We start from the raw sequence: 25,932 nt of genomic DNA, 5'->3' as shown, positions 1-25,932 counted from the left end.
CCAGTTTTACCTCTAAAGGGATGCGGGATTTAACGGTCTTAAATGAATATTGTGTCCATGTATTCGTGCACGGTAAGGCCAGGGCTCTAACCTGCAGAGTGTCATCCTCGGCATTGTACCGCTCTTCCCCCTGCAGTGACATTCAGAGGAGTTAAACCTCACTTCTGAATTTCTGGATTTGTGGACTGAAGCAGAAATATTATCCAGGAGCTCTGGTTGTGTTGGACACCTGCAGAGCTCTCCCTTCTTCCCCACCAGACCCTGCTCACATGAATAATTGAATAGTTTTTGCTGTGATATGAAAGAAACTGAATGTGCAATGCAGTCTGCCCTTCATCTGGCACGGTGTTTAACAGGCACGGTCCACCTCTGCAGCACAGCTGACTCGCAGCCACCATTTCAGTGATGCTGAAGTAGGCCGCACGCGAAAGGACCCGTCTGGAGAAGACGGCAGCTCTGGAGCTGCCAGGACAGTGACCTCAGGGATTGTGCCGGGATCTCTCTCTCTCAAAAAAAAAGAAAAAAAGAGAGAATAACTTGCTGATTTAAGCAAGATAAATACTTCTTTCTGTTAAAAACCCTTCAATTAGCAGCAAAAATGCATATATAAATCTTTTGGCTCGGAGGGGGACAGAATATAACAAAAATCTTGCGTCCTTTTCCAGTGCTCTGAGAGTGTATTAAATTAGTGAACAGAGTGACAGCTGGGCAGGAGGCTGGGAACAATGAAGATAAAGTTAGCTTTCAGCGATGTGACCCTATCCAGGCTGTGTGCCAGCAGACTATAAATAATTGATAGGAGCAACCACCCTAGCCAACACGCTAATGTACAGAGTGTTTCATACAGCAACCGGAGTACTATTACCCATTACATCATTGCTTCTCTCCACTCTGTGCTCTCCTATCAGCAATGTAATTTTACTGCTTTTAAATAATAAATTGCACTGGGAGTTGAAATACTCCTTTGCCCATTCAAGTCTACCAGGGTGTGCAACTACACAAATGAATTTTACATATGGTAAAATATATTTTGTATTATGCAAAAAAAAAGAAGAAAAAAAGTGGTTGGACATGGCCTTTTTAAATGCCAACCAGCAGCCCCAGTGTGTGGATATCCAGCGCGAGTCTTTCCAGCTAGGACTTCTGACCTGAATTGGCATTTTGAAATTTGTAAGGTGTATCTTAGGTCCAAATTCACTCATGGAGTAGACGGGTGACAATGCCTTGACTCTCTGCGACTGTGGGAAGGATAAGCAGATGGGCGTGCTGAGTTATTCCCAAGTTTTGGGGTCCACCTTCTGCCCCTTCCCAGTACACACCAGTACATGGACCCACCTGGGAAGTAGTGCCTCAAGTGGTTGATTCAGCGGGATGTGCATTTTCACGTCCCAAAGAGCATGCAGACTTCTGAGGTTTGGAAGAAACCCTGAGCCTGAACTCAGCCGTAGGGCTGCTTCCCTGGGCCTGCTGCTCAGCTCTTGCCTTTCCCGAGCAGCCTCTGCAGTCCTTTCCTGCATCCTTGTGACAAGGTATTTAGCAGAATTCACAGATTTGTTGCCAGGCCACGCTACGGCTTCACGTTTGGGAGCCCTGGGCTGTCAACCATGTGCCTCAGCGCCCGCGCCACCCCAGCCCCTCGCCTCCGTGGCAAGAGGAGGGGAGTCCCCTGAGGGACTGCGCCGGGTGCTTTTGGCACTGCATGTCCAGAGACCTTTCCTGCATCCCTCGGACCCTCCCCATTGGCGCACGTCTGTCGTGGGAAGGAGAGAGACCTTGAAAGGGATGGAAAACAGGATTGTAAAACCACAGAGGCCCCAAAATGCAGGTGCAGCACCAGGGGCTGCTACAGACAGCGGTCTAGAAAGCAGTGGATTTCAAGCTGACTCTGTCCCTGGAAGTGAGTGATGAGTAGCCCATGCGGAGAATGCAAGTAGGAGAAAGCAAATACCAGGTTACTGATCGATGCAGAAGAAATGATTGAGGCCGTCAGTGCGATGGGAAGGGAGAGGGCTGGGAGCAATGCAGTCCTAGGCTAAGAGGTATTTAAGAGCAGGGGTTTGAGGATTGCAGTGGATAAAAATCACGTGTGTAGATGCTGCAAGGTCATGTGCGTGACTGCTTTGTGATCTCCATTTCCAGATGAGAATCTGGGCTTACGTGCATTAGTGAATGAATGCAGCGGCAGCATTCCTGGGGGAACGAAATGCCCAGCGTCGCACAGCAAGTAGGGCAAGACAGCCCGGGTCTGGACAGCCTTGTCCTTCACCCACAGGGTCGTGTCCCCCCCCGGCAGAGCAGTCCTACAGGACACCACTTGATGGACAGCTAACTTCAGCTCTGCCCAGAAAGACAGTGGGATGACAGAGTGCCCCTACACCCTCACAGGAGGCCACGCAAGCTGTTGGAAGTAAAGAGCAGGTACTGGAAGGTTTCCAGGAGGGGATGGGATGAAGCAGGTCAGGGCTAGGTAGCAGATAGGTGTGTAGGCATTTCACCTTTCTAGGATGGCGATGCCCAGGGGCCCCTGTGCTGTGTCCTCATGCACGGAGAGAAGTGCTCGCTGCCCCAAAGAGCCTGCAGTCCAAGCAAGTGGCAGGGTCCTGAAATGCAGGATGAGCTGCTGGTAGCCAAAGGGTTTAGGAGTAATAGGGTCTTGTAAATACTTTGGCTTACAAATAAAGGAAGCAGGATCCATTGCGGAGTGAACGGGCAGGATTTGTGCATTCACTGTTGCGTGTGTCCCCATTGCCATTGCAGCGTGGCCAAGTGCACCCTTGTAGCTGTGCCGCACTGATAATGGGGTAGCTGTGGCTGCTTCAGCGGGGCTGGGTTTGCCCATGCAGGACCCTGCCATGGGTACCATGCTGCTGTCCCGGAGCTAGCGACGTGGAGGCTGGCTCAGCACTCGCATCTCCCCATCGCGCTGCAAGCCTGCCGGCAAAGAGCAGAGTCCTAACACAGCAGGGCTGGAAGGGGCCTCACAAGGTCACGTCTAGTCCGGTCCTCTGCTCAAGGCAGGATCAGCCCTGTCTGAGGAGCGTAAAGGAGACGAGTGAAGCGTTTATGCGAGCAGAGTGAGCAACGTGGGGAAACCGCAGCAGTTCTCCCCGGCTACAGAGTGCGAGGCTGGTGGAGCCAGCGTGCACAGCTAGCGCATCGCGTGGTAGCATCACCTGCTGTTTAACTGTGGAGACGCCGAGTTGGGGGGAGTCAGGTGTACGGGGTGGGGGGGATGACCGGACACCTCCAGACAGTGATGAGCTTCCAGGAAGATGGTGGCTGAGGCCTTGTTCAGTGTGAAAATAAAATAGCCATGTTAAGGCAGCAGAAGCATCTCGGCCCCAGTCTCTGGCTTCCAAGCAGGGCTGTCTTGGAAGCCCTGATGCTGCTTTCACCTCCCTCCTGTCCCAGATGCTGCATTCACTGCCCTCCCGGCCAGCTGCTCCAAGCAGGGCTGGACAACAGCAGGGTTATAAGGCCACTGGCCTGTCACTCTCACCAGGTCACCCCTGGACACCGTGACCCTGGGGAATGTCCGGGAGACGCATCCTGAGCGTGCTGCCGGGGTTTAGCTCCCTGCATGTGCGACCTGTAGCTCTGCTGAAATAACCGTGCGTGTTGTGGTATCAGGAGGGTGCCTCAGTTGGAAAAAATAGGTGGATTCTGCTAAAACCCCGCTGCTGCTGTGCACCGCAGCTCCCGGGAGCTTTGGGACAAACGGGCCTTGGTGCTGAACAAGCAGGACCGAGGATGGTCATCAGAACAGAAAAACTGCCATGTACTGGCTGAGCACCCCGTGTCACGCGGGCAGGGGACGGATGCTGAAGGGCAGAGGGAACTGGGCATGACAGAGGTTTTCCCCACTGTTCCTCTCCCACTTGCCCAGGATTTAGAGTCCAGGCACTTCTGATTCAGAGACTGTGCCCTTCACTCCTCTGCTCGATACCTACTGATGCCCCTTTCCTCCAGCAGTGTGTCCGATCCCTCTGGGCACTTGAGGCATGAATGAGCAGGCTAGAGGTGATTGGGGCCCTGTCCGTCATAGTTTCCTTACAGAGAACCATATGCAAACCTTGCAAGGACATAAGCATGTGTTGGGGATGGCTGGGAGCTTCAGTGGGACTCGAGCTGAAAACGCTCAGGTCCTTCCATGCAGCAAACCGAGCGACTGCTTCTCACCCAGGAAGGGAGCGTGGAGGTTTAGCGTGCATCACATTGCACCAAGGAAAAGCCTAAGCGCCTTAGAGTGGATTAGGATGACTGCCCATTTAGCTACCTGATGAGATAGGGAGATAGTGTGATAAATCATGGGTGACTGCCTTACCTGTCCCATGATGCCGTTAATGCCAGAGCACATCTGAGCTAGCTCCCCAGGGGCTGCTGAGGCGGCTTGAATGCTATTTTGTGCTTAGTTGCTTTTAAAGGTGTAAATACCTGAGAAGAGAGGGGCTGATGGTTGAGGCCCGCGGGTTGAACTGGAGCAGAGGTCCGGTCCTCTCTTGTGGAACATGCAGCGAGCACAGCGTGAGTGCTGCTCGTCTCCATGCCCGTGGCTGGAGGGACGTCCCAGAGGAGGTTTGCAAGCCTGGCTGTGGTCCTGCCTGTTGCAGACTCTGTTTATATCTGCTCCTGGGTAATAGGGCTCCAGATGACTCCTGACCTAAAAGCAGCTTCCTTTAAAGGGCCTCCAAACTCACGTGCATAGCCGCTTACTTCATCCCAAACTCCTCTCCCCTCCCCCTGACCGGAGCCGGGCTCCTTGGGGGGAGAGGCCAGTGCTTGAATTACAACATTCCTGTGAAGCCTTTCAGAAGAGGAAGCCCAAGGGACTCAGGCTGAAGCTCCCCCAAAGGTCACAGGGGTGTTGGCCCTTCAAAACTTTGGAATATTTTTATCTACCTGTAGTGTCGGGTAGCCAGCAACGCACAGCACGAATGCAGCACCTCTCCACTTGCACACACATCCCGCATCCCCTGCACCACAGGTTTGCCTACGCTTAAAACCATACCTGTCCCGCTCTCCCTTTGCGCTGGCTGCAGCTCTGGAAATGCATTGAGCCCGCGGCTTAGCCGGAGCTGCCGCAGACCAGGCACGACTTGCAGACTCTCTCGCTTTGCTGGGTCCTGTGAAGTTGCATCCTCTTGGTCATCCTGCATGTGCTCCATCGGCCTGTCATCCTCTGGACCAGGCACCTGGGCTGGCGCTAGCGTCTTCGGCTCACACCATGTGCAAGGCGTGCCTCTGCACCCGCAGCCATCGCTTCTGGCTCCCTGCACTGAGCTGTGCACTTGTGAGCAAAGAAGCCACAAGAGACCTGAGAGAGGTGGACTGTGCCTTTCCATTCTCTTCCAGTCTCGGGGTTGGCATAGGGCACGGGCAGTCCCGTGTGCATGTCCTCGGTGTGTGCCTAGGCTGCTAGCATGACGCCCTTCCCGGACTTCCCTCCCTCTCCCCCCAAGGCCCGCGGGCAAAAGTTGCTGGGCACTGAGCAGAAATTAAGCCCCGAGAGCACTGAAGTTCTCATCATGCAGCTTGGCCACGGTCAGGACTGGGACTCCTGGCACCGTACTCGTTCCCTTTAGCCCCCCAGTGCCTCCCTGTGACTTGGAGCGTTTCCTGCAAAGGTATTCCCAAGGAATCAGTAGCATGCTCGGATGCAAACTGTCTGGAAATACTAATGGTTTTATGGGGCAATAACTGAAATGTTTCTAAACTGTTGGGTCCCCCTGGAAAGCTGAGCTCAGGAGCTGCGGAGCAATATAAACGCCTCCGATGTTTCCAGGAGAAAAACAGCTTGCTCTGGAGGATGCTTTGCCTTGAGCCCCCTTTGCTAAATGGTCCTGGATTGGCACTGCCAGCTCTACCCCATCCCCTTGCGACATCGGAGCGTCCGCATCAGCTCCTGCATGTGGGAACCTAAGCAGCTTTTTCCTGGGGGGTTTGGACCCCAGCATTCAGGGGGAGGAGGGGAGGGAAGCATGCATCTCGGCACCTCCCTTGATCAAAGACCAAAAATGTGCACCGCTATCTCAGTCCCTCCAGCGGCAGAGCAGCTTCCAAGAAAACTCTCCTTACGCTGGTGGGTCTCAGAGCTGCCGAGTGTCCAAATCACTTATTTTTGGCCTGGGGAGAGAGGATAATCTCTGGACACAATGACCCATGCTTGCACAGTTAATGATGCCCCAATGAGGCACAGATTTTCAGATCAGAGCAAGCGCTTGGAGTCTCTCTCTTAGATGCAATGGGTCTTAAAGGAAAAGCTCTGCTTTTATTTTTTTTTTTGCAGAACTTGCAAAAAGATCTCCTCCCCCTCCCTCTTCGGCCCCTGACCTGGAGCAGACCGGGGACAATAATGTGCAAAGCCAGACAGACCTTCCAGAAATCTGCTGATCTCTGGCCTCAGACGTGCAATCATTTGGTGCTGCTCGAGCTTGGTGACTGCAGCGTTTCCTGACGCTGCCCAGGCGCTTTGTCTTGTCCTGCAGCACGTGTGCTCCGACTAACGCCCCTGAGTTAATCATTTTTAACATAGTACAATTGTTTGAACCCTGGACAAGGGCAAAAAAATAGGGGAAGATCTAGAAAATGTCACAATTCCCTTCTCTCTAGGGAGAGGCAAGGATTTCTTTGGGTGATGTCTTTTAGTTTGACCAGGTGCATAGTTGGGATAGACAAGGTTCTTTGGGTAAATGTGATCTCTTTTATTAGACCACCTGAATAGTCAGTAAAATTGTTCTTTGCAAGTTTTCGGGCACAAACACCCTTCTTCAGGGATATGGGAAGTCTTGGTCAGCAATTATGCGAGGGGCCAGAATTTCTCTGGGTGATCTCTTTTATTGGATCAGCTGCATAGTTGGGTGGAGTTAGACAAGCTTTTGAGTCCAACATGCTGCAAGACCTAAAGAAGAGCATCTTGCACTTGAAAGCTTGTCTAACTCCATTCCAGCTAGGAAGTTGGTCCAATAAAAGAGATCACCCAGAGAAATTTTGGCCCCTCGCATCATTCCTGGACCGCTCGAACGCCGCCTTCTCTTTCAGGATGCTGTTTCCTAGATTGTAAGGCCAGAAGGGACCTCAGAAGATCGCTGGGTCCACCCCCCTGCACCAAGCAGGAAAGATACCTGGGGTCAGGTGAAATGACCCCACGTCTGCACTACTAGTCCGACCCCGAGCCGTCATGGGGCATAACAGTTTTCAAGAGACTCTGAATTTGTAGAGGCATCAGAGACACTGGGTCACCACAGCTTTCCCTGTGCAGATCAGCGAATCATGGAAAATTTGGGTCACATCTAGTCCTTAAAGCAGGACCAGCCCCAGCTACATCATCCCAGCCAGAGTAGACGGTGCCATGCCGGAGGGCCATCCCTTTCCCCTGTGTGACGTGTATGGGGAGTAATCCAGGCACCCTTTAGATCAGTCAGCGAGCGTGCGAGATTCAGAGGTGGGTTGTAGCCGTGTTTGTCTAAGGACATAGGCAGACACAGTCCTTTGGGTACAACCGATTAGTTTTATTAGACCAACTCAGATAGTTGGAAAAATTCTTCTTTGCAAGCTTTCGGGCACAAACACCCCCTTCAGATTCAGAGGCAGGAACCAGAGAGTTGCCTTTCCCTGATTAAGGCCGGTTTCTCATAGACTTCTGCCTCCACCTGACCTTCAAATCTTCGATAACTCCCTGGGACTTAGCAGATCTTCTCGGTAGAAGACAAGATCTGCAGGGTGTTAGAGAGAGCATTTTCACATGCGACACGAATGCTAAATGGTCAGCGTAGGTGATGTTCTCAGCACACGGCCTCTTTCTTGGGGCTGTCGCGGTCTCATTTGAATGAACAAAACGATGAAACAAAAAAGCCCTGCCTTCTTGCCTGTGTTCAGTTGTCTGCACGTCTCTCCGGATCCAGCCGGCAAGCTCGTGGGCTCTGTTTCTGTGGAGGTATTTTCACGAGCCAGGGCTGTAGCATCAGGGCCTGCACAAAGCGCCTCTGAAAAGCTTCCAGCTCTGGGTTGTTCGGCCGCTGGTGCGGAGCAGATGACACCGCACGCCGCGGGAAGAGGCGCTATGAGCAAGCCCCTTCTTTCACCCAAGGTGCTTTTATTTTTTATTTTTTGGCTTTTTACCATCTCCTTTAAAAATGCTCCCAGGGCGAGATGCTTTGTAAAGGGATCCTTGGTGGGTAGCGGGGTGGACCGTTGCACACCTTTTCCTGGAGCTAGTTTCTTCAAAGATGAATAATACATCCAAATTGCAGAGCAACACGCATCTTCCTTCCTGGGTCTCTTCTGCAATTGCAGGGGAGGGAGCAGCGAGGTTCTTGAGGGTTAATTGCTAGGAGAAGGAGTGAATGCGTGTGATGGTTTTGTGCTGTAGCAGCGCTGTTTCTCGGGTCCATTTAGCATGCGAGCTGTGTTCTTTGCACAGCAAATTTCGCTTTCAAGTTCAGTGAGTACTAAGGCGCTGTGCAAATGGGGCTGCTAAAGATATTTTTTGACATTTGAAAATCCTATTAAGTCCATTTCTCCCCTCTTCTCCGGCTCCTTCTCAGGATGCCAGCTCCATACACGGAGGCACTGCGGGGGCTTGTTTCAGCCGGCCAGGGCACGCGGTCTTCAGCATAAATTTTAGAAATATGGGTCAAAATACAGCAGGGAAAACAAAAAGGATATTGTCTGCGTGCCGTACTCTGGTGGGCGAGTGGAAGACTCTCTAAATTGACAGTTAAAGATCTTAATGACCGAGGTCCCAAACATAAGTACTTCTGGTCGGTGCGAGCCTTTCAAGCTGTCTGCCTGCCAGCCTGGCCTTCTCCGAATGAGTTCATCCTCCTTATTTTTGCTGGGCTCCTTGCTGGGTGCCCAGAGCAGCCCGTCGTGTTAATCTGCTCTCCAACCTGACTTTTGCCATAACTGATAAACAGGCACGGAGTCCAGCGTGCATTAGTCAACACGGCAAAATTCACCAATGCCCCCAAAAGCCTCGTTGCACAAGATGATTGTGCATTTGCAAGTGGCCTACCTTTTATCTGGAAGCAAGGGTGTTACTCGCCCATTTTAAGTGTGCAAGGCTCTGTGTTTGTACCATTTTAGGTGTGCAAGGCTGTGTGTTGTACCCTGTCAGGTGTGCAAGGCTGTGTTGTACCATTTTTCCTTTCAGCCTGTTTTCTGTTTCCCGGCACCGCTTCCAGATCCCGTCTCATTTTGGAGCAGCGGGTTTCTCCCAAATCCACGCTCTTTCGGGCTATTTCTTAAAACCGCGAGCAAGTTGCACAAGGACAGTTAGCCAACCGCGTTATGCGTTAATTGTTGTTAGGTGTATAATTATACCGATTTTGGGGTGGGGGGGATACAAACAAGTTTGCATACATCGAATTACAGGCAGTGTCTTAATAGTATGGTTTTTCAGGTCTTGGCTTGAATCCAGAATTTTTTTTGTGCTATTATCCTCTATTTACAGCTTTCAAAAATCAGCTGATGTCACTGCACATATGTTTAGAGCCGTTGCTAAGGTGATTAGCTTCAGAATTCAACGCCTACGCAGTCCTGTTGAAAGGCTGAGAAACTGCTGGGGAGCGTCTGTTCGTATCGGCGCATTGTCAGTTCGAACCATTGAGAGCCACGAAGCAACGTTTCTCAAGGTTGGGGTTAAGGCTTTGGCCTCCGCGGACGATCAGACGTCGCCGGTTCGTTTTTGGGGAGCGGAACCCGTAAGCGGGTGCATTTAGGTCGTTAAAGCTGGGCAGACGAGGTTCTTGGTGTAAACGTGATCTCTTTTATTAGGAGTTGGCAAAATTGTTCTTTGCAAGCTTTTGGGTACAAACTCTTTGGTGGTGGTTCCCAAAAGCTTGCAGAGAACAATGTTTCCAGCTCTGGAGTTGGTGTCGTAAAAGGTATCGCATTTGCAGACGAGGTTCTTGGGGTAAATGTGATATCTTTTCTCGGCCAACTCAAGAGTTGGAAGCATTGTTCTCTGCAAGTTTGGGGGTACAAACTCTTTTGTGGTCGTACCCGAAAGCTTGCAGAGAACCATGTTTCCAACTCCTGATAAAAGATACCGCATTTACCCCAAGAACCGTGTCTGCCTGCGTCCTTAGACCAGCACCGCTACAACCGGCAACGTTAAAGCTGGGGATATTCTTCACCGAAGAACGGTTCGACGTCCTCCTTTCCCTGCGGGCGTGCACTTTGAGCGTGTCCGGCCCTTGCCCTGCCCACGGGCTTTCTCAGAGCTATAATGCGCCGCCGCTCCAGTCATAAGAAATGTTTATACAGGCGCTGAGCTGGCTAGCGAAAATCTATTTGTGTCTCGAGTTTGACACACAGTTTACCGAGCAAAAATGATGTACTCTCGGCCATTAAGTGCCTCATTGTACTCAAGCAGCCACTGAATCTCCCTTACAATGCCCAGCCTATCAAATTAAATTGGTAACTGTTTGACAGTTTACTCTTGAGTTACTCACTGCTTCATCGCTGATCTTATTAACTTTGCAGAGGCCACTGCAGTGACTCACACACACAAGACCGTACATGTCATTGCTTTTTCGATGTTGTCTGCTTTTCAGTTCAGCAGAAGAAATTCCTCATTCACAGCAGGCCTTGATTTCACCCCCCTGCCAGCCTAAATCTCTATAGCTGGCCTTGAGATCGTCCACCGTGCAATACATTTTGACCAGAAGAGACGCTTGTCTCGAGCCCATGTGTTTGCCCTCTCCGGCAGAAATTAATTTACCTTCCTCCCTGTTTTTTTTATTTTATAGACCTGTATCAGATTGCCTTTAACATCAAGGCTTGGGTTCTGTTACCTTCCATGCTCCTGTTTTTCAGTAAAGCAAAAGAATGGCTCTTATTCATGGCAAAGAAACCATGAAATACAATAAACCTACCCACAGCCTATTCGAAGGGCTGGCTACCAAATTACACTTTAATAGTGCTATAAGGAAAAAAACTCTTCTTACATTCAGCTCGGCATATGTGAAGCGAGTACAAAATACCTCCTCCAAAGACTAAATGTCAGCAGTAGTGTCCTTAAATTAAAAAAGCAGTCAACTTATGGAAAGGCGAGGGGCCTTCCTGGAGGCTGGCATACGTTTTCTTCTTTGGAGAGCGCAGCAAACCCTAATAACTTTTTATTTGTTCCTTTTTTAAATATAAGCTTGGTAAATCATGGTCCCTTTTGCTAATGTTTGCTCCCGGGCGCTCGAACCGTGCAACACGGTCCCTGCTCTTGCAGTCATTCTGTGTTGGAAAACGATTTCTCCCATCATTTGTTCGGAAGAGCCTGAGCAAAGGGGCGGGCGGCCTTGCAGGTTTTCTTTCTCGGGCCAGGCTCGATCCCTGCTGATTGGAGTTGCGCGGGGATGCGCTAGCCTACAGAAGCGCAAACACCTTTGCAGCTCCCGTTCACGTACTGCAACCCCGAGGGATTTAGCTGGTGCAACAGGTGCTCCGATTGCACTGTGAGGAGCGTGCTATAAATGCCTTAATATATGGCCGATTCGAGAATAAAATAAAAACCTGGCTGTGAGAGAGCCCTGACTGCCATTGTCTTTACAGCGTAGACTGGTCTCATGGCTGCCAGGTAACTCTAGGCCGGGCGGTTTGTGGCTCTGGGTCTGGGCTCGATTTGTGGTACCCGAAGCCCGCGCCGCGCCGCGCCGTGTGCCTCCCATCCTCGCTATGCACAACTATCCCCCGTTGTCCTAAATAACTCCTGCCTGCCAGATGCATGTAGGCTTGAATTCTCAAGGCTTTAGCTTCCACATAGCTCCGGTTAACTCGCATGGCTGGAGTCTGCAGGGAGCCGGGCTCCGCGCTGCCGGGTCCAGACGCCTCTCTTTTAGCAGGAAAGGAGCCGATGGAGTAATGGAATTTGAACAAAGTCGGAGCAGATGGGGCCGGGTCAGATATCCGCTTAAAAGGGAAGGAGGGGGGCGGCAGCATTGCAATGCATCTCACCTTCCCTCCCCTGGAAAGTCGCCTTTCCCTCGCAAGAAATGAAGGGAAGAAATCCAGCCCTGATACATTCATTCGGCTTTCCCTGCTCCCCTTCCCCTGCCAGTGCCCTCCCAGCGATGGCCTGGTGCTGCGCTGCAGAAGTCGGGAGTACCAGCCATCCCTCCAGCACTGCTGGCAGCTAAACAGAGCTCAGTTAATATAAGCCCTGTTGGTCTTTACACTCAAGACCATTCACCCGTAACACAGAAAGTTGCTGCTACCACTGTTAAACATTTTCTACTTTGCAGCCCGTCAGAGTCGCGCTGACATGGAGCAGTGGCCTGCCGGCCGCCTCGGCAGGAGGAGCCTGCCCTCGCGGGGCGTGGAAACGCGCGCGACGCCGCTCCGCGTGCGTGCAGAGAACGATATGTTTCAAGAAACAACTGGTTTCAAACGAACGTGCTTTGATTAATTAGGTTTCCCTATTGTTTGGATTCCTGCGTGATGAATCAGCATTGATTACCTCGGAGATTTCAGAAAGGGAAGAAGAGAAAATAGGTCAGTGCAGTATGTCACTAGCCTTGTTCCTTAACTTTCTAACCACCTCTCTCCCTTTCCTTCCCCAGCCCCTCCTTTTCTGTCCTGGACTACAAAAATGTTCTCATGGCTTAAAGGGCATGAATAGGGATTGCATAACTGGGCTTTCACTCGGTGAGGCCTGAAGGCACAGAACAAAGCGAAGATTATGGTCTCTGGCTGGAAGGGTGGAGGGGAGAGGCGAACATTGATATGCAGATGTTCGGTGCTGGAGCACTGCTGTCCCATTGTTGTGAAATGCCCACAAATGCTGTCCCCGCAGCAAGAGACAAAAGACACCAAGTGTAACACGTTGTCCTAGGATCGGTCCGGTCCCGGGAACGAGGGTTGCCCAGTGCTTCTAGAAGAGGCTTGCTCTATTTATACAAGACCTCCCTCCCAAGCTTCAAAGTTTGAAGGGGGAACCAGAACTCGTGGTAGGGGTGATCTCTTTTATTAGACCAACTGCATTTTTGCAAAAGTCTGGTTATCTGGATACCTAACTTTCATTTGAAATGCATCCTCCTGAAATCTCTCCTGCAGCACGAATCAAAACCTGCATCTCCTTATACTTTTTCTGGCCTGATTTCCACGTTACTGTCCCAGGGCAGCCTGGGATGCTCAAAAAGACTAAGAGAGAATTTAGCGTCATCCAGTGCCTTTTCTGTTGAACTTTTTGCCCGGCTCTGGGTTGCTCCCGAGCTCAGGGCAGCATCCCTGCAGCTTTCAGATGGACTCAGGCCCTCGGTACAGGGCTGCTGTTTTCCCACCTGGAAAGCGGCCGGTTCGGCGCTCTCACGTGACCCGCCAGAACTGCAGCTCCGTAAAAATGGCCAGTGACCGTGCTGGCCAGTGCCAGCGTCGCTCGTACCTCCCGGCTGGGCTCGCGGTCGCTTGCTAGGAAACCTGTATGGACGACCTAGAATGAGCTCTTGGGGTTGAAGTCCCAGCCTGTCCGTGCAAGGGAGCATTGGCACTAGCTGGGCTGTGGGCGCCTATAGGATGCACGTGGAAATAAAGCGGTCCGGGTCTCTGCCCCATCCGGACCCGCTGCAGACTCGCCTGTGTGGGACAGGCCCTTGCTTTTGTCCTTTCCGGTTTCCTTGCGGCGCAGCATACTTCTGCGTGGCTGCATCCTTCTGAGGGCCCCGTGCAAAATGCATCGGTCTCCCAAGCGGAGGTAAAAGGGAGATTTATTGAGGCGGTGACAGTCTGGGGGAGGCAGGCAGGGGAGGAATTTGTGGCAGCAGGCAGGGATGGACAGCTGCCAGCTGTGGAGGAGGCCAAGAGGTGAGAAGAAGAGGATGCAGCAGGGCAGAGTGGAGGGAGCGCGTGGGGAAGCCTCGAAAACCAGGAGGGGAGCTCCGAGCTGGATTCGGAGACCGGGGGCTTGCTAAAGGCGCCGCGCCGCCTGGTTTACCCTGCCTAAAGCAGCGCAGTGCCGGCTGGGGCAGGGCGGCTGAAAGGTTCCCGCTGGATCGGGCCTGCGGGAGAGGAGGACGCGTCTCGTAGGCCGCCGGAGAAAAGCTAAAGGCAATACTGAGTAGCTGGGAGATTCTCCTCGGATGAAACGTTAGAGAAATGACCCCGCAGATAAACAAACCGGCAGAGCTCTCCAAAGCCCTCGGTCCAGGAGTCGAGCACAGATTCTGCTGTAATGGAAAATGGGTGGCGGCGTGCCCGCTCTGCGAGAGCCCAGGCATCCTTCGAACACAGAGGTCTGCGTTTATCATCCAGCGCCGCGGTGCCAGTCACATTCCTGACATCTGTCGAAAGACGGAGCAGAGCTACCCTCGCGCAGCCACGGCTAGAAGGGCGCCTGGTCTCTGGCATTCGTCGGAGCTGCTTTTTCAGGCCGCTTGGCTCGTTCCCATCCTGATGTATTTTAAACCTGTGAGAACGTCTCCTCCGTCCATGGAAAATGTGCTGGAGCCGGGCTGTGTGGCAGCTGCTGCAGTTCTCAGCACTGCATCCCACATCTGCGGTGCACGCGCGAGCAGATGTGGGCATCCGCTGCAATCCCGAGCGAGCGAGCGAGTCGGGTCAGACTTGGGGCAAGCGCAGGCGCTGCACGGTTGTCGGACCCCAGCTGCAACGTGACGTTGCCGGGTGCCCGGTGTGCCACGCGTGGGGCTGCCCGTGGCGGGGCTCTGGTTTAATTGGGGCGACCGGCCTGGCTGCGCGGGTTTGCTTCTAGTCCATTTGTTTCGCTGCCCTCGTTTCCAAAAAATCCGGCCGCTGACAGCGGGGGCTCCCGGCCCCTTGGATGCTAATGGACTGGCGCTGGGGCTTTGTTTTTGTTGTTCGGTAGTGACAGGGCCCCCATTCGCCGGGGCCGAGCGCGCCGCGCGAGACAATGCCTCCATTCACCGGGACTGATACAATGGGAGCGGAGCAGTTAGAATGTAAATTAGCACGCCGTAATCAATGCGCTCGGCGTGGCAGCCCGTGACTCCAGGGTGAGGGGTGCCGTGTGGTGTGTGGCTTCCAGGCTAAATCATTGGGGTCCGTTGCGCGTGAGACTAGAGAACAAAATGCGCCTCGGGTCCGTGCCGTCTGCCCGAAAGGACCAAGACCGTGCGAAGGGTACATGTGATTTACGGGGCAGGAACTGAACCCAGCTCTGCGGCCTGCGTGGGGTCAGGGGAGCCAGGCAGAGTTACAGCCCAACGTGCGGAGATAGAGGCCTGTCTAAAACAGGGCTTTATAGCGAATACCGAGGATGCGCTAGCTCTGGCGCTGCTCAGCTCCGTTGCTCCTGGTTAGAAAGCCTTGCTCACCTGTGCTTGAGCGCAGCCAGACACGAGCAGAAGGCAGGTTGTGCCCCCACCCCAGCCCTTTTCCCACGTCCCTTTGGGTCAACGCAGCTGATCCCTCGCTGTCGGCCGTCGCAACAGATTTCAGCTGCAATGCGAACATCTGCACTCGATGGATCTTTGGCTGGGTGGAGCGGTATCTAAAAACATTGCCGTTTGCCTTCAGACTGCTGTTTTTTACACTGTTTTGTTCTGGCCTTAAGTTAAGAATGGCTTTAAAATGCACCGGCGGCAGTCTAGTTGCGCAGCTTAAAATTGCAAAAAATGAACACTGCCTTGAACCAAAATGCCTAAATCCAGGAGGTTCAAACATTGACTTCCTTGGGTTTATGAGCCACCGAGCACTTCGTCTCGGAGCGGGACGCTCACAGAAGTTGTGCTGCTGCGTAAGGAAAAGTTCGTTCCAAGGTTCACGAGTGTCGGGCTCGTGTCGGGCGCTGGCTTGCGGATGAGCTCCCGGTTGTTTTCCGAGGGTGGGGGTCTCGGGGGTCCAGAGGCAAAGCCTCCGATTCACCTGCAGCCCTGTCTTGGATGTGGCTGGCCCGGATCTGCCCCCTCAGCCCGTTGTCCTGGCCGGGTGGTCACGGGATCGGGATCACCGTTGTGCATTGGAGAAATCTGCATCACTGGGCCCGGGAGGGCGAGTGGGGGAAGGCTGCATGCGACAGGCTAGGAGATAGGGATACCCCCTTCCCGGAGCGCGGGACACAGCTGCAAGGCACTGGGAAATAGGTGGGGTATTATTTGTGAGCGCAGCGCATGACTCCGTGGGTTTATGGCGCACTATTAAGCAAGCCAAGGCAGGGATGGTCAAACAGCGGTACGGATAAAGGGCCCGCGAGGAAACAACACGGAGCTGGTTGCTGGGGGCTGGAACCATGCTAATAATTCACTGTTTCCAGGCTAAGCCACAGGCTGGGAAGAGGGGACTAAGTGAGTGGACCCTTGGCCTATGAAGCTGGTGGCGAGGAAGCTGCCAGAGGCTGCCCAGAGACTGTCCACGAGCCCCGGCTGCCTGACAAGGAGAGATCTGCAGCATGGCAGCCCACTTCTCAGGGCTTGGAGAGGGTGGGATCTGCTCTGGCTGCGATGCTGGGGCTTGCAAGGACGCTTTTGAGGGTCACCTTGTTCCCCTTTGTCATCCATGCTGTGGACCGGTGCACGAGGAATACATCTTCTGTTTCTGCCTCTGAGTCGCTTGCACCACCTTGCTGGTCTCGGGTCCCCTGGAGAAGGGCTCCCACGCCCCGTCATGTTAGCGCTGTCAGGACGTGGGGACTGCAGCCTGTGTCCGAGTGGTCAGAACAGAGCTCCGGGCTCGTTGCACAGGGGCGCGTGCAAGAGAGTCCAACATGCAGGTGGCTGCGGAGCCGTGGCAGAAGCTGCAAGAGCCTCTGCTTTGGCAGCGATCAGTACGGGGGAGCGGGGTGACGGGCTGTCGGTGCACGCCTGAAGAGAGGAGCCATGCGTCCCCAGATTGCTGCAGACTGCTAATCCAGACCATCTCGTCCTCTCTTGGTAGCACAGCGCTGGCAGTTACTATTAATAACTTCTGCTTCTCCTAGGTCATCTCTTCATGACTATGTACTGCACAGCGCCAGGGCAAATTAGCATTCGCACCGCTGCCTCCCGTGCAGCCCCTCGTGTCTGGAGGGCTCGCGGTCCCTCCAGCGCGCCAAGCGTTCCTCCCGGCCTGGCCTCCCTTAGCCATCACTGCTTCTGGTGTCTCTCCTCCCTTGCTCAGGCCTCCTTCATTGCCTTCGTGACCATGTAGACAAACATTTTAATTTTGGGGAGACAGAGAGGACTCGCGCCAGATGTGTGCCAGTCTCAGCTGCTTGCATAATCGTTATCTTACCCTCCACCCTCGTCCTTGTGCTGCGACTCTGGGGTCTGACATAGACTGGAAGCTCTTTGACGCCAAGGACCTCGTCTTCTCTAGGCTTCCCAGACTTTGCACCTGCTGGAAGTCTTGTTTCATCCCACTTCTTGCAAAAACGGTGCTGACTTTTCCAAACCTCTGTAGACCAGGCCTGGCCACGATTGGGAATCAGCTTATCAAGCCTCCTTGTAGCCCAGGTACAGACTCTAATATCTGGACATGTGCTTGAGCTACAACACCACTTCGTACAGCCTTATGTAGAGTCCCCCATGCGCTTTGGTGACTTCTGTCTGATAAACCAGTCACCTGATAAGCAAAAAAGGATGCGTGTATAATAACAGGGCTTTACAGACTGCCTTTTGATCGAGTGATAGTAAGTGCGGAGGACTGAGGGCGATCAGGCAGGACCCAAATATTTATTGGCCTAGTGTCACTTCAGGACAGAGTTCAGATAAGCTGCTTCTTGGCATCAGCAGCGAGAGCTTCTTAGCTGTGGAGCAGACGGCAGAGGCTCCGACCTAACCAGCACCAGCACCTGATGAGCGTCGCCACTCCGGTGGAAGTGGTATGTCGAGAAAAGAAAAGACGGCTTCTTTAAAAGAGGCACGGGGCACGGCAAAATGCTTGCTTTGTTCCTCGAGCAAGTGACGGCGCGCCGTCCCTGCCGCGCTCGCTTCATCCCACGCGTGGGGTAACGCCAGAGTAGAGGGAGGCCGGGGAAAGGGAGAGGCGTGGGATGAAGTCCAGGCGAGGCGAAGCTGAAATCCCGGGGGCTGTGTTGTCTGGAGGAGGCAGGTACTGGGTGACGTGGGTCACTGCAAGTAATCTAGCGAGGTCTAACCTTTCAGAGGCAGCGCGGTGCTCTTTGCCGCTTGTCCTTGCCTAGCTTGACCTGTCACTTGTAATCTGCTTCATAGCTGCTAACTCGTCTCCCGCCGTGATCAGAAATTCCTTCGTGAAGCCTGGCTCGGAGCAGGCTGTTGGCATCTGGGAGCGCCAAGGAGGCTTTTTAGTTCTCCGCGCAAGGCAGCACGTTATAGAAAGACTCTTTTTGCAGTGCATAATTAACGGAGGGACGCCGTAGCCCCACGGCAGTGGGGGGCAGCCTTTAGCCCTGTGCCCTCCCTCAGCGCCACTCTGATCCCCTTCCCCTGCCCGATCCACTGCTCTGCTTTTGGTCCCTGCCTGATCGGCTGCTCTGCTTTCTACTTCCTGCCCTGTGCTCCCTGCCTGATCTGCTGCTCTGCTCCCAGCTCCCTGCCCTGTCCTCGGTCTGCCACACCGAGGCTGTCCATGCCGCTTGCAGTATGCATGCCACCGGTGGACCACCCCTGCCCTGCGGCAGTATGCATGCCACTGGTGAGGTGAAGAAGGGCTTCAGGATTTCAGAAAGCTTTATATGTTTATGAGATTATCCAAAAGTTTATTTCTTAGAGGGGAAGTCGGTCCTTCCCCCCGGGAGATGGTGCAGCCCCTAACCACTTGTCCTGGAAGGAGTCTCCTGTATATTGCTGTGCAACCCTCTTTTTGGGGTTCCTTCAGCTTCCTTCCTCTTTGGGCTTTGTGCCACTGCCAAACGTGGTTTTTGGGGGGTGACCTTTAAAGCAGCCCATGCACCAACACGCGCTCTGGGACCTGATGCAGATGTGGGCCCATGCGCAGATGTTTTCCAGCCCCAACAGACTATTTTCCATTCTCTCAATGGATCGAGGCCTTAACAGACGCAGTCAGAGCAGGCCGGGCTGGTGCTGGACGGGGCGAGAGCTATTGTGTACGATTCAGTAAAGATTTCCAAGCAGATAGACCTTCTCCACGATTTTATTTGGGTGTGAGAACTCTTAGTTGAATTCTAAATGAATGGCTGCGTATGCAGTCTTGGCGTGACTCACGCCCTCAGACTGGAGGTAGCAGCAGCATGCTAATGTCTATTAAAGGGAGGACAAAACACAATGCAATGCAAGGCTGGCAGTCAGACACGCGAAAAGCAGATTAGAAATGGAAGGGAAGAACCAGCCCCGACCCGGCATCCCGAAACACACCCGGCAGCGCGCGGAGAAAGCGCCTCCGTTACAGCAGCGACTGTCTTTCAGTGAACGGGAGATCACAGTCCCAAAATTGAAACAGCCACATCTCCTTGTCAGACAATCAAACTTGAAGCCTTTGTTACCCAGGGACAAGTGATCAGCATCTTTGTCCCCAGCCTGTCTGGCTACTCACGTGGTCCTGGCTTCCCTCCTTTCCAGCTGCTGGATTGCTTTAGAGGAGCCAAAAATATGCTAAATGCTTTTCTTTTATTACACTTCCATGTCAATTATGGTTGTTAGAGACCACGTGGCTTTTATACAGTGGCAAAGTGGCTTGGGGGCGAGGGTGTCCACAAGACACTATGTCTATTAAAATGTTCTTCACACTATAAAAAACCGAGAAGCTGTGTTTCAGGCCAAGGTTCGTGGGTTTCCCATATACGAGAGCTGGATTTATGGACCAGTGCTTTATGACCCATCCAGTCAAGCAGCCGATGCTTTCTGACTTTGGAAAATCAGGAAGTTCCTTTTTTCAGTGGTTGAATAATAATTTCTCTCTTCTTTTTGGACATTAAAACACCTGAATTTAAAAAATGTATATAAACTGTGTTAAGAAATGGTCTGTGGCACGTTTTCTGTCGAATCGCACGGCCTGTCTAGAGGGGTGAGGCGATGAAGGGCATTAGCACGGTTGTTATACTGGGGGCGCGGGGGGATAAAGTGTGAGGCCTCCAGACGGCTTAGGGTGGAAAACTTGGAGAATTGATGGAAGTGCAAGGAATGAAAATGGCTTTGTGCAAATGCGTTGTGATGAATGTAAGGGTCATCTCGAAAACTACATCCAGCCGCTGTTGAGCGAGGGGAAGGGAAAAGATTAATAAACCCAGAAAGCATCAGGCCCTCTGCTTTTAACGTGCGAAGAGCAGGATGGGTGGGTGGAAGGGAGCGAACGCAACGACCAGGGACCTGGCCGCGTCTACACGAGTTCCTGCGCAGTCATTTAGTGCTTGCAAACAGACGTACTAAATGACTGTGCTGTGACCAGAGTTACTGCACAGCAGCATTGCTTGTAGAGACGCTGACTGCACAGTAGCATCGTGTCACGCTTCGTGCCACGTGACACTACCGTGGAATAGTAACGAGCCACCGTCTCGTGTAGACACGGCCTGTATCAAGTCTGCTCTTCGGGGGTGGCACGGCTGGGGGATCTCCTGAAGGTCCTTCCAGCACAGGCTGCGCCAGCGGTCAGTTGGCCGCTAGGAGAGGACCGTGAAAGACTTTCTGAGCCGATTTATTTATATTGGTATCCTCCACAGCAAGGAGAATAAAACGCATTGGGAGCCCCGGGGAATTCATTGCAAGTATCGTGGCAATGCAGTCGGCTCCTTCCTTCCAAAAATAATCCAAGGGAAGGGCAGGACCAGAGCAGGCGAACGAATGAGCTGTCATGAGTTGCACGGCTGCGTGCGGCGCGCGCCTGGCCTGCGCGGGCGGCGGTACAGCGGTCGGGAGAGAAGCCTGTCTTTCACTTCCAGCGATGGTGGATCGCTGGGCTGCTCCCAGGAGGTGTCAGATCATGCCGCATCTGCCAGCCTCAGAAAGCATCCCTCCTGCTGGCGCTGCGTTTCTGCAGGGTCCCTCTTGAAAGCTGTTTGGGCAGCTTGACTTGAACCCCAGCGTGACCAAGGTGGGAGCGGGCAAGCTGCAGGCTGATGGGAAAGTGAGAGCTTTAAAGACGTGGCTATTAAACTCTCCAGAAACACACCCGATGCTCTGAGCAATTCAGCATCATTTTGTTCCTGTGGGGATCCCTCATCCACCAGCCTGCACCCAGCAGCCTTCCTGACAGAGGAATCAGCAGCTGAAAATCCCTGACAGCTGCCTTGTGAATTCATCCTAAACCCTATCTGCCTTGACAGTGCCTTTCTTAATGGCTTACTAATAATTCTCTCACATTTCCTGGAGTCTTGCCACAGCCCTGCTATATAGGTTTATTGTGGTGCCTGCTCCAAGCTGCTGGCCTCTCCGATTTTCTTGCTAAATTGGTATGTGTGCAGCAGACTGGAGGCCAAATCCCAAAGCACTGGGCACTTAAATGCAAGGTTTCCCCCTGCTCCGTCGTGGCAGAGCCTCAAGAGCTGGAGGAAAAGGAAAGGTCGCATCTGCTGTTCCTGAGCTGAGGAGCCGGTCCCTGCAGAAGCCGTGCTACGTCCGCGAGCGCTGCGAGAGCAGCGAATTCCTCGTTCCCCGCGTAGCCTGGGTATTGCGGTTACTCTTCCGGATTGCAGGCAGTGATGGGGATTGTATGGCGTTCAGCTGAATTGTGCAAGTGGCACTGCCAGCTCCTGGAGCCCGTATTTCACAAGGACGGGATCTTGTGCATGTTGGCACAGGGTTGGGTCTTGTGATCCTGGCGTTGCAGCGTAGGATTGGATTATTTTGTGCAATGCACAGCCCTAAACAGTGAGGTTTGTTCCCTCATTGAGGGCTGGGGGGGCGGCGGTGGATAGTACTAAGCAGCATTGTAGCCAGACTAAAGGCGATTTTGGAAGTAAAGCAAACCGGCTGGCACGGTACCCAGTTATGCCTGGTTCTTGCTTGCTGCCACAGTGTCTTATTCTGCAGTCCTGTCAAAGCCCTAGTGCCTGTGATGTGAAATTTGGGTGCCACTCCTTGGCATGAGAAAAGAGCAGCATTGCAGCCTTGCCTGAATGCTGAAAGCCACGTCGGCACCCTCGTCCCTTTGGAGACCAGGTAGCTGGATGCTCTTGTGCTCCGTGTGGATGCTAGCGCTGCCTGTGCTAAACCGCTCCCGCCTTTCACCGTGCCTGGAGGCCTTGTTCTGGCTTTTGGGGTCCTTGAGCACAGCACACGGTTTCGGGTGCCCATGCAATCAATGCCTGAGCTCTTCGGGGCGGACTAAGGCCGGCGCCGCGAAAGCCAGGGGGGGTGCAGGCATGTGCGGTAAGAAATCTGAGAAGCCAAGGCAGGCAGGGAAGGGACCCCCGAGACCCCCAGGCCTGCCAGGTCAATCATTACCCGAATGGACTCTCTGGCAGGTAATGTTTTCCCTCCCCACCATGTGCAAGAGCGGGGAATGAAATGAATTTGCACACTTGGTGGTTTGTACAGCGGGCTTCGGCCACGTTGCCAGGATACTGGCCCGGGCCCAGGCGCGTCCAAGGCCCCGTGTTTGCACAGCCAGCCATGGGGCACGGGCTGCTATCAAATGTAAACACAGCTCCTGGGGGAAACAGCGTGTACCAGGATCAGGAGAAACTTGCTTCAGATGGAAGTGTTTAACTCTGCAGTTGCTGGACCAGGCGTGGCCCCCCAGCTTCGGTTTCAGTAGCACCAGCTGCTCTGTCCGGTGTCGTCGTGGTTGGCTTGTTTAAAAAACCCCCCAAAAGAGCAAGCTTCCTTGGCGGCGTAGGTGGCTTTCCATTGCACTGAGCCCCAGCCCCCTTGGAAGCCCCGGCAGGCGTGCGGGGGCCGTGAACTGCCTTACCTTGCTGCGAAGCAGAGAGATGTGAGTCAGGCGCTTCCGACTCACGCCGAGGCTTCATTTGAATGGTGACAAGCCTTGCCCTGGGGAGTGTGGTTACAGGTGGTACTTCCTTCCTTAGCACCATCAGCGTGCAAGTGCATTCAGCCAAGCCCTTCACCTGTTAGTGCGGCACCATCCAGGGCCTCCCGGGATTGTATTCGTGAGCCCTTTTGCAAGACAGAGGCTTGCTTTGGCCACGTCTTGGCGCTGCCATATGGTGACCTAAAATGTGATGCTGGCAGTGCTGTCCTGGGAGGGATGCTCGGGGCAGCACGGTGTTGCTACCTGCAGCGCCATGCCAGGACACGGCTCTGTCGGATTAGCGCAGGGGCTGGCGGGTCGGCAGCGCGCACGCTGCGCAGGTGGCGGCAGGTTTGCTTTTTTGCCTTCGAAGACTTGGCTTGATCTGCTCGGGCCTGGGGAGGGGGAGGCCGTGGCACGCTTGTCTTGGGTCTGGTTTGGCACGCACACTTCCGTTGTTTTTATCTCGTCTCTAGGGGAGGGAATGGCTGGCTTTTCATCGGGCCTTTTCTTTTTCATTCTGTTTGAGGGTAGCAATTAGCCTTGTTTTGAACTCCCTCCTTCCCAGCCTCGCACTGTTGAAGGTTGGGTATTAGGGAAGACTCTCGCTGGGGGGGTGGCGCAGCACTGGAGCAGGCTCCCCAGAGAGGCGGTGCACTCTCCATCCTTGGACAGTTTGAAAACCCCAGTAGACAAAGCCTTGGCTGGGGTGATGTAGCTGGGGCTGGTGCTGCTTGGAGCAGGGGTTGGACTGGATGTGACCTCCTGAGGTCCTTTCCAGCCCTCATTGTCTGTGATTCTCTAAGGTAGTTGGGTATCATTTCACCGCCACTAGGGAGAACTAATACAACCCGGGGAGATTTTGAGAGGTGGGGGAATGCACCAAGTTGGATGTAGCCTCTCTTAAAACCCAGCCAGTTTCTTTTCTCTGTACCGGCCAAGCGTCCATGAGTGCTGCCGTTCTGACACCGGGACCCAGCTGCAGTACGGACAAGCGCGTCGAAGAGCTGTAGGGTTGCAGAAAGGTAGGGGCGTGTGTCTGCATCTGCGTGTGTGGTTTGCAGCTCAGATGCAGTTCTAGGTATTTTTAACCTCAATCATGAGATTTTTCAGTGAATCTTTATAAACAGCAGCTTTCTAACAAGTCTTCTGGTTCATTAAAGGAGGAAGCAGACGTTGAGTGCAGCTGGCTTAATTAACTAAGTCCGGAGCGACCGAGGTGGGGTTGTAGTCTGTTAAGTGGCAGTGGAGCTTATGTGCTTAAAGACACATGATCTGTTAATGTAGGCCCATTTTTTTAGCGAGCTTTCTATCATTCCTGCTCTAATGACAGGTTCGGCCATAGCAGTGTGCTGTAAATTGATTCTCATTTGCACAAGCACACACTTGTTTCTGCAAGTGCATTCCTGGCCCTTCCTCATTATGGTTTATCTTAGAAATACCAGTTTTGGGGGTTGGGTTGCACAGGAAGGGGAAGAGGAGGGAGGTTGAGAGGTCTGTGAAGTCTTCATTTTGCTTCGGGGAGTTCTCCTTCTACAGCTTTGCTCTAGCCCAGTCGTTCTCAACCTTCAAAGGCTCAGGGCCCCTTGTTAGACTCCAGGTCCCGCTCAGAAAATGCCGGCTCTTCGTAGAGCCAGGGGTAGGAGCAGCCTGACTGGTCGGCTCAGTGGTTTACAGCCTTTTTAGATTCAAGGCCCCCCGAGACGATACCAGTTCTTAGTTTTCACTCAGTTTTTTGGCTACTTGGAGCAGTTCTGTTGCAAAGAGCCCGCCTAGCATTGTGCGGCACCCCTGAACGGATCGCAAGGCACCCCGGGGTGCCGCGGCACTGTGGTTGAGAATCAGGACGCTAGCCTTTCCCGCCGCCGGCAGGACGAGCATGTCCACTGCTTTATCTGTTGGCCAGCATCGTTTTCCAAGCTATGCTCGTGTCTGACGGTGCCAGCGAGCTGGCAGGAGGAATGGAAAGTGCCGGCAGCATTGGGGAATGGGAATAACCCTTCCTTCCTGCCAAGGGGCAAAGAGCAGGATCAGGGGAGATGTGGATCTGCCTCTGACGGAGAGTGACGGAGCCTGGCACAGGTGATGGGGGGAAGAAGAGGGCCCGCGGGTGTCGGTGAAGCCTGTTGGATGCAGTGCCCGAAAGCCCCAGAGAAGCGGCAACGTTTTGGCGCGTTGCACCGGTGCGCCTTGCTCGTCGGCACAGACGCCGCTCTAGACAGATCCGTGTCTCGCACTTGGGGGTGAAACAGGCTCATTGAAATTGCAGAGCTCCCGTCCCCGTGTTTCGGAGGATATAAGAACCGCCTTATCTCATGAAGTAATGCGAGAGGTGAGGCGCTGTCGTTTGGTGGGGCGGTCGCAGTAGCTGCCTGGAGACGTCGAGGGCCGTTCCTTCTCCCTCACCCACCGGAGCTTGCAGCGGGCAGACGTCTGCCTTTCTGCTCTTGCCCGTGCTTTCTGGCGCTGGCTTCTTGCCCCATGCGGCCCCGTGATGTGCGGCTCATTTTTGCAAAGGCTTCCTTGTTTGGATGCTGCCCCCAGCAAAACAAACCAACCAACTTCTAAAGATAGCGTTGGGATTTAATGGTTTTTGTTTTTCCAAAAATATTTATTTCTAGATATAGCAATAAAAATATACACATAACTTTAACACTCTGCCAAGCGGCTCTTGTGGGTCACATGGCAGATCAAAGCACACTAAAAACCCGTGACAGGGTTTGCACCGCCTTTCCAGGGGCAGGAGGGTGGGGGTTCGGGTATGGAGATGGGTGCGTGGGTGCGTAGCTGCGTGGTGCGGGGACGTGATTTAGGAATGTGCGTGCGGGGCCTGGCAGGCAGACGGGAGCCACCGGCTCGCCCTGCCGCCCCACCGCTTAGGCATAGCCGGGAGAGCTGGCGTCGGAGGGCTGCGGCAGCGTAGCTGTTGGACCCACGAGCGCGTTGCAGGGTGGGCGCAGCAGGAGTTCCCCGGAGCTGGTTGTGCATTCCTGATTGAGCCGGGCTGGGGTGGAGGCCCCGTTCCTGTGCAACTCCCGGCTCCGGTGGGGATGGGCCGAGAAGCCCATGCGGTATTGGTGACAGGTTCCCCTTGGAAAGGGAAGACATCTGCTGCTCCGGGAAGTGGCACAACGCTGC

General features: G+C 53.6%; 1 protein-coding gene across 3 annotated transcripts in view; it reads left to right on the top strand.

Annotated features, from left to right (window-relative positions):
* Positions 1-25,932, top strand: part of ANKRD11 (ankyrin repeat domain containing 11) — a 187,363-nt gene that overhangs the window by 104,965 nt on the left and 56,466 nt on the right. The window contains exon 1 of one of the 3 annotated variants that reach the window (XM_019482794.2): positions 12,386-12,486. The exons of the other annotated variants lie outside the window; for them this stretch is intronic. The gene's annotated coding sequence lies outside the window, so the exon portion shown is untranslated. Of the gene's footprint in view, positions 1-12,385; positions 12,487-25,932 lie in introns of those variants that run through there. 3 annotated transcript variants of the gene reach the window in all.

The sequence above is a fragment of the Alligator mississippiensis genome, chromosome 10 (assembly GCF_030867095.1).
Source record: "Alligator mississippiensis isolate rAllMis1 chromosome 10, rAllMis1, whole genome shotgun sequence".
NCBI classification, from domain to species: Eukaryota; Metazoa; Chordata; order Crocodylia; family Alligatoridae; genus Alligator; species Alligator mississippiensis.
This window is presented reverse-complemented; position numbering and strand designations above follow the sequence as displayed.